Genomic DNA, 8,039 nt, shown 5'->3' with positions numbered 1-8,039 from the left:
AATAACTAAAAATAAATGTAGTCAGTTAGATACCAAATTACATGACAAAAAAAAAAAAAAAAAATGTATTTAGTAACGCAATTCATTACATTACACATTTAAAGTAATATAATCAGAGCATTTTTTGATTACTTTTAGATTACTTCTAACATAACTAATTAACCACATTGATTTGAATAAGATAATCTTGTACCATACTGATATAAAAATGCAAAGAGAAAGAAAATATATTTCATTCTTTGTTATCAACAACATGATATGCATTAAACATTACATTACGTCAGGGTTTCCCAAACTGGGGTTTGTGAAGGAACTGCAGTGGCTTCATGAGTTTAATAATAATATTAATGAAGCTATTAATTAAGTCATAAAAATGTAAAATTAAAATAAATAATTTTAAAATAAATACAATCAAAACACTTACTAAAAAAATATTAAATATTTTATGTTTACCTGCATATCTTGTGACCATTAACATAAACATCATGGAACTGTGGACGTAATGTTATTATTGTTGTTGTTGTTGACTTAATTTTATTATTGACCTAACTTATTAACTTAAAATCTCAGGGGGTACTTCAAGTAAATATATTAGGTCAAAGAGGTTCAGCTGACAAGAAGTTGAGGAATCCCTGCATTGCACGAAAATATGACGAGACATGAATTTGTACATTTTAATGTGTTTGAAAGACAAAAGCCTTCCAAAGATGGTAATACATGGTTAAATGACAAAAAAAAACAAAAAAACAAAATGTAAGGGGAATCAATGAATTATAATTTTTTTTTTTGCTATTGTGAGAATGTAATCATGTAATCAATAAAAAAGTAACTGTGATCTGATTACGAGTATTTTAAAATGTAATATAATCTAATTTATAAGTACTTATTTTTTTGGAATCTGATTACGTAATCCAAATTACATGTAATCACTAACTAACCAACACTGTATCCAAGAGTGCACATTCAAAATAAATAAATAAATAAATAAATGAATAAACTTGGGTAAGGAAATATCAAGAAATATATTAGAGGATGTTGCCTTATGAAATACTTCCACATCCAGGGACTCGCATAGATTTTATTATTAAAAAGATTTTATTACAGGCTTTACTTTAGAGGCTTAAAAAGAACAACAACAACAACAACAACAACAACGTTCTTATTGTATGACTGACTTTGGGTGGAACATTATTATTTATATGAATGTATATTATACATTATATTAGCATTCATGTTTATTAATGATTTATTGTTGTAAATAAATATAAATATTTGCAATTATTTATTTATTAAGCACTATTTAAACAACAGTCCGTTGACCAAAGTTCTGTACATTTTAAGAACCACATACAAGGACAATCACAACCTTTAAAAAAAACCTATTAAAAACCACAGATAACATAAGATAACACAGATAGCATCAAATAAATAAAACTCCACAGATATATACAACCATGATTATCCTGCCACATATATAAAGTCTCCTGGGGCTTAACGATTATTCATAAATATAATTTCGAAATAAAATTGTTTTTACAAATGTTTCAAAGTATCTACAAAATACTGTGGAATACATTGTCAAGTTTATTCATCTACAAATGTTTTCTTTTATCCTCTTTGTTTTAGTGCTCATAATGAGCTTAACTGACAGCAACATCTGGATCTGATCAAATCCAGGTGTTCATGTGAAGACAGTGATTAGCTTGTGCTCCCTCTCTTTGTGCATTTGAGCAAGAGAGCAAGCAAGTGAGATGTACAGAAACTAAACCAGGTGCACTACTTATTTTAAATCTCCCATAAAAATTTCCCATAATTTCCTAAATGCTGCACAAGTGCTCTAAGTACTTTGAAGTCATTCCATGAAAAGAATTATAACATACCCTTTCCGTGCCATTATATAGGTTTACCACAATAACATATCGTAATTCGGTAATAAATACTGCAGTGTGTATAACACGAACACTGAATGACAACCTGGGTGCTAAAGAATGGCAGTGACCCACTAATATGCCAGAACAACACCTGCAAAATATATTGTCCTGAGCGAGGAAGGACCACTGTGGTGGACAGTTAAGCGAATTTAAAAGCCTTTGCCATAAATGACTTCTAAAGGAAGCTTTGAAACGGCACCACAACTATTACGGTCCAAAACCTTTTTATTTTCATATGAAGCCATTACAGTTTCCACATCCAGTATATGTTACACCCTGTGTTTAACGGTCATAGAATAAGCTTTTGTCAGGCCCATCTTTTATTTTTACGATATTCCATAGTCTAATGGCCACATATATAGATCTTGCCATGAATTTTGTCTATATGTTTGCTTCCATGGCAATGATGTGCTTAGTAGTCTGGGCGACGAGCTGTTATACAGTGTATTTTCACTTGTTAAAGGGTTAGTTCACCCAAAAATGAAATTTCTGTCATTAAGTACTCACCCTCATGTCGTCCCAAACCCGTAAGACGTTCGTTCATCTTCGGAAATTAAGATCTTCAGAAACCCTTAAGATCTTTGTTTATCTTCTGAACACAAATTAAGATATTTTTGATGACATCCGAGGGTATCTGATCCACAAATAGGCAGCAACGTCATTGCACCGTTTGAGGTCCAGAAAGGTAGTAAAGACATCGTTAAAACAGTCAACATGACTACAGTGGTTCAACCTTAATGTTATGAAGTGACGAAAATACTTTTTGTGCGCAAAAACAAAACAAAATAATGACTTTATTTAACAATTTGAACTGTTGTCATATGCAGTTGATGCAGTGAACGCAGTTCAACGCTTCGTGTTCTACATTAGAACGCTGACTCATTATTAGTCGGTTCCTGCATCAGCATCACACGCATGCGTTGTGCTGCTGATGTGAATAGCGTTGGCCAATACTGAGCCGGCATTTGGATGTAAAAATGGAAGCACTGAACTGCGTTCACTACGTCAACTGCGTATGACAACAGTTCAAATTAAATAAAGTTATTTTTGTTTTGTTTTTGTGCAAAAAAGTATTTTCGTCGCTTCATAACATTAAGGTTGAACCACTGTAGTCACATGGACTATTTTAACGATGTCTTTACTACCTTTCTGGACCTCAAAAGGTGCAATGACGTTGCTGCCTATGTGTGCTTCAGAAACCCTCGGATTTCATCAAAAATATCTTAATTTGTGTTCTGAAGATGAACGAAGGTCTTAAGGGTTTGGAACCACATGAGGGTGAGTAATAAAAGAAAGCAATTTAATTTTTGGGTGAACTAACCCTTTAAGGTCTATGGGCAAATGACTCTCCAAACAATAAACATGATAAACATTTGAATAAATCAATGCAACAAATGCACTAAAAACTTCAGAAACTCTATAAACCTTAAGATTTGTGTTTGGCCTTTTTATCCAGAGTAAACACTGTCTTTGGTAAAAGTAATAAAACTGTTGTCTCTGAAGAAGGCTGTAAATTTAAAGGTTGAGAACGTAAGGCCAGTACTCAGAATACATGCACTCACCCTGGTCTTTTCTAAGATATTTCCTTAATGTTACCTCTCTGCAATGCAATATAACTAGTTTTTTATTTAAAAAAATAATTTTCCAGAGACCGCAGATAATCTTTAGTTTGACCTGATAGCAAGAGATGACAAACAAACTAAGATGGATGTTTGTTAATGATTCACAGTGAACCAAATAAATAAAATGGTTGTGACAGCAAGCTCGCCCTAAAGACAGTTGTGAATTCTCTCAGGACCGTTTGCCAAGGCTGTGGATTACAGGTAATAATGCTGTAAATAATGTTCAGTTTCTTGCATAGACTGATTGTTTCGCTTCTTAAGACCTCAATGTATCGTCAGGAGCGGCAGGTATTGATTTTGTTCTGTCTGCATATGTTTTTTTGAATCTTAAAGTGACGGCACCCATTGAATTCCATTATATGAATCACAGAGGACCACAGAAATCTTCTTTACTGTTTTACTGAAGAAAAAATGTCACCTGCATGTTGGATGGCCTGAGGGTGGGTAAATTAACAGCAAATTTTACATTTTTTGGTGAACTATCCCTTTAAGACTAAATAAACAGGCTTGCTAACTTTTCAAAAAAAGAGGAGAAAACACTTCTCATAGGTTATGTGCCCAATCAAAACTTTTTCTAACAAATTCAGTACCATATAAGGTCACCACTTGATGCTTGAACGTAAAAACTTGGGTCCCAAAGCAAAACCATTTGATAAGTGAGCTACAGTACCGTATCTATTGTTATGGCCCAAAATCTGCAGAAAACAAAATGCTGGCCATTTTCCTAATGCAATCTATCATAAAGAGTAATATATTTTCATTATTGATGATGCAAACAAAAATGCAAATAAGAAAAAAAAAAAAAAATACTTTAAATCCTCTTTCAAAACTGTCCTCCCTACAGACAGTAACCCTGTGTGCCTCCTCACCCCGATCCTTTGAGTCTTCTATTGTGGCGCGTTCCCCCGCCCTTTGTGTTGAAGATAAGCCCTTGGCTGTCTGAGTGGCAGGGCAGTGAAAGAGAGCAGGAAGAAATGGTTTCATGGCTGAAATGACGGCTTGAATTAGCGTGTCTGAAATGTGCATCATCTGCTAACACTTGGACATGGTGTTGCTGTGGCTCTGGGTAAAGCCTCAACCGCCGCCTGCACTCCCTTTACCCATGATCCTCTAGCTGGAAGCGCCAGGCTCTGTCACTTTGATGGACATCTGCCTGGGCCTTCCAGGTCTCCGTGAGCCAAAGACATGAGCCATTCTGACAGAATGTAGGGTGTCATGCGCCCATCTGGCAAAAATCTGAAACAAAGCGCCAGTCCTACTGTAACGTCTACCAGTGTAATTAATGAAACCGGACTACAGACATTTATGGTAGTTACACTGATATTCTGTTTTCTTCATTTCATTTTTTTAAGTAATATTTCTAACAACGGGTGTCAATAATTTTAGTAACTCTTTATGTGTGTCAATACCCATCCATTCCTTTCTCCTTACCACTTATCCTCTTTAGGGTCACCTTTCCCAGCATCTTTGGCCACACGCAGGGAAACACCATTGGATCCAAATTTAAACATGAATTAGGGATGCACTGTTATTACAACTTAGTAAATAAATAAAAATATAAAACACAGACAACGGGTGTCAATAATTTTAGTAACTCTTTGTGTGTCAATATCCATTCATTTCTTTGGATGGATATCAAAAACAGAATGCTTTAAGTGAATTCAGGCAATAGTAGATTAATGTACAGTTTGAAAAATGAATATTCATTTTGAGATTTGAAAAAACTAAAGTATTACCTTTGCAAGCGTAAGGAAATCAAAGGCAATCAAAATGTAAAAATAGAGGAACTGAGTAGTTAACAATTAAATATCAGTCAATATGCATCTTTTTTTTTTTTTTTCTAGAAGAAATATACTTATAGCTCAAAAATCTGCCTATAAAGGGAAACATTTTATAAATAACTTAGAGAAAACATACACTACCCTTCAAAATGTTCTTGAAAAAGTCTCTTATGCTCACCAAGGCTGAGTTTTATGATCAAAAATAAAAATAAACAGTAATTATGTGAAATATTATTACAATTTAAAATAACTTTTTCTTTTTTTTTTTTTTTTTATCCCTGTGATGGCAAATCTGAATTACTTCTATCTTCAGTGTCACATGATCATTCAGAAATCATTCTAATATGCTGATTTGGTACTCAAGAAACCATTATTATCATCAATGTTAAAAACAGTTGTGCTGCTTAATGTTTTTGTGGAAACCATGGTACTTTTTTTTCAGGAATTAATGAACAGGAAGTTCAAAGAACAGTATTTATTGGAAATATAAATCTTTTGTAACATTATAAATGTCCTTACTGTCACTTTTGATCAATTTCCATGTTCTTACTAAATAAAAAAAAGCTATTAATTTCTTGTGTGTGTACTTTTTATTTATTTTGCTTGTTTTGTTCTTATACTTAGGCCTAATTCTCTAAAAGGATAATGCCCATTTGACCTTTTTCGCTTTTTACCATTTATTTTTCATATTGTACTATCAGTGTTCTTAAAAGTGTAACGGCAGCAACCCACTCATCAGCCAGCGGACCACACATCTACACACTGGCCCCCCTCTTTACTGCTTCTTCCATCTGAGTAATGGAAACTGCAGCCCACTGACAGAGGAAGTGAATCTGGGCCTGTGATCCACAAAAACTACCATCAGCTCCTTCCAAATACATATAAGAGCAGCAATGAAAACACTCCAGCCTGCAACCCTTCGATAAATGGGAGGAAATCCCGGACATGTCGAGCGTATTAGAGGAGTACTTGAGGTTTCTGTTAAATTTGGATCGCTCCTAGCTGGAGAAATGCGATGCTATTTATTAGAGATGACCAAAGCCATATGGAAGCGATCATCGGCCTCATGCACAGAGGCAATTTGAAAGAAAAACGGCAGTGCTAATGAGGGTCGTCCTGATGGTTTTATGTTCTCAATCCCACTGTGCTTGATCTGTTACTGTATAAATGCAGACCATAATTACAATTGCTTGTATACAGCACAGTGCGTGAAGCACCCAAGAGCCTGCGTTTGTGTTCGTCGCTACTCAAATTTTAGGCATAACAAATAGCAGGTGTACGCTTATGTGAAAGCGCATTGTTCCTGTGTGGTTGGCCAGCTGCAAATACTTACCACTTACAAGCTTTTTATCCCAGTACCATTCAACACTGTTGACTAGAGTGAGTGTAATGGCTGTATAAATCGCTCAAATATTAGTATTTAGCATGAAAACAAATCATTTCCTCACCTCTGCCTGCTTTGTCTTGTCTTATAGGCACTTTTTAAACAAAGTTTCACCAAGTTAGTATTGCAGTGATGATGTAACGACTTTATACAACCTGTAATCCAACGGGTCTCGTCTTTAGACCTGTCAAATATTGCCGAAAATACCTGTGGCCATGCTGTTAGCTGGAGATACGCCGTTATATTTACCATAGCCAATCAGAGCGAAGCAATAAAGCATCGTTATTTATTGGCATTGCCTCTCCTGTTCCACGCGTCTTACTGAAAGTGGATTTGAGGGGGTTTGTTTCCTGTTTATCTGCCGGCACCCTGCTGCTATCGGTCAGGTTCAGGAGACGCCTCCATGGTGAACTTGCCATCTTTTTTTCCTTGCCCATTATATCATGGTATTAATCATTAGTTCTTTGCCCCCTATCAGCTGGCTGCACAGGAATGGATGACACGTTGAATTACTCCAAAGACATGGATCGTGTTATGTAGCCGAGGTGCTGTTAAGGAGAGTATATGACACGCTTCAAATGAGGCGAGTCTATCCATTAAGAGCATATTTTTAGGGAAATTCTCAAAAATCTGAAATGTCGATTGAACGCTTGTTCTCACTTCCTGTGTGTTTCCTGCCGGAGTTCACAGTTCTGTTTTAATGAGCAGAATGGGAAGAACAAGAGGGGAAAAAAAGAGAGAGAAGAAAACTTTAAGGCATGTTTGTGATCAAGCCCAGGAAGATCTCACATTTGCATGCATGGTTTCTCTCCTGGGATCTCTGGTGGGCTTAATGTGGACAGGTCTTCCCTCTCATGCCCTGTCTCACCCCTGCTTCTCAGAGAGATGCCAGAGTAGTAACTCATTATTTCTACTTATGAAATTTGTCCGCTCAGGAGAAGGCAGAGCATCTGGCAGCAGAGGTTGAGCCACAGCCCCTGTGATTATGTCTAAAGAAGATTTGGACCCTTGAACACCCTGACATCTTATGAACCCACCTAGTGTCTGACATATGGGCTACTTATAACATTTTCTTCTGTCCCAAAGTTATTGTGTGTCACACAGCCTATCTATCTATCTATCTTCTTTTTTTTTTTAAAGAATCACAAAGTTCTGCTCTTAATCTCTGGTGGTTGTAATGTAGATGTCCAAAACAGATTCTCTCTAAGAAGTTACTGACATTCACTGACTTTCTTTTACTCTGACAAGTTAAATGTGGGCAGTAAAGAGAAACCAGAAGCAATTGTAACAGAAAATTAAAGTAAAAGATAACTGCTCCTGT

At 35.7% G+C, this 8,039-nt stretch overlaps 1 long non-coding RNA gene across 1 annotated transcript; it reads left to right on the top strand.

Annotated features, from left to right (window-relative positions):
- The first annotated feature begins 3,462 nt into the window (after positions 1 to 3,462).
- Positions 3,463 to 6,761, top strand: LOC127512934 (uncharacterized). The gene is made up of 3 exons (XR_007930285.1): positions 3,463 to 3,754; positions 3,887 to 3,993; positions 4,398 to 6,761. It is a non-coding gene; the product is annotated as an uncharacterized LOC127512934 (long non-coding RNA).
- Positions 6,762 to 8,039: the final 1,278 nt, after the last annotated feature.

Source organism: Ctenopharyngodon idella, chromosome 5 (assembly GCF_019924925.1).
Source record: "Ctenopharyngodon idella isolate HZGC_01 chromosome 5, HZGC01, whole genome shotgun sequence".
NCBI classification, from domain to species: Eukaryota; Metazoa; Chordata; class Actinopteri; order Cypriniformes; family Xenocyprididae; genus Ctenopharyngodon; species Ctenopharyngodon idella.
The sequence above is the reverse complement of the archived record's forward strand: the minus strand, read 5'-3'. Positions and strand labels throughout refer to the sequence as shown.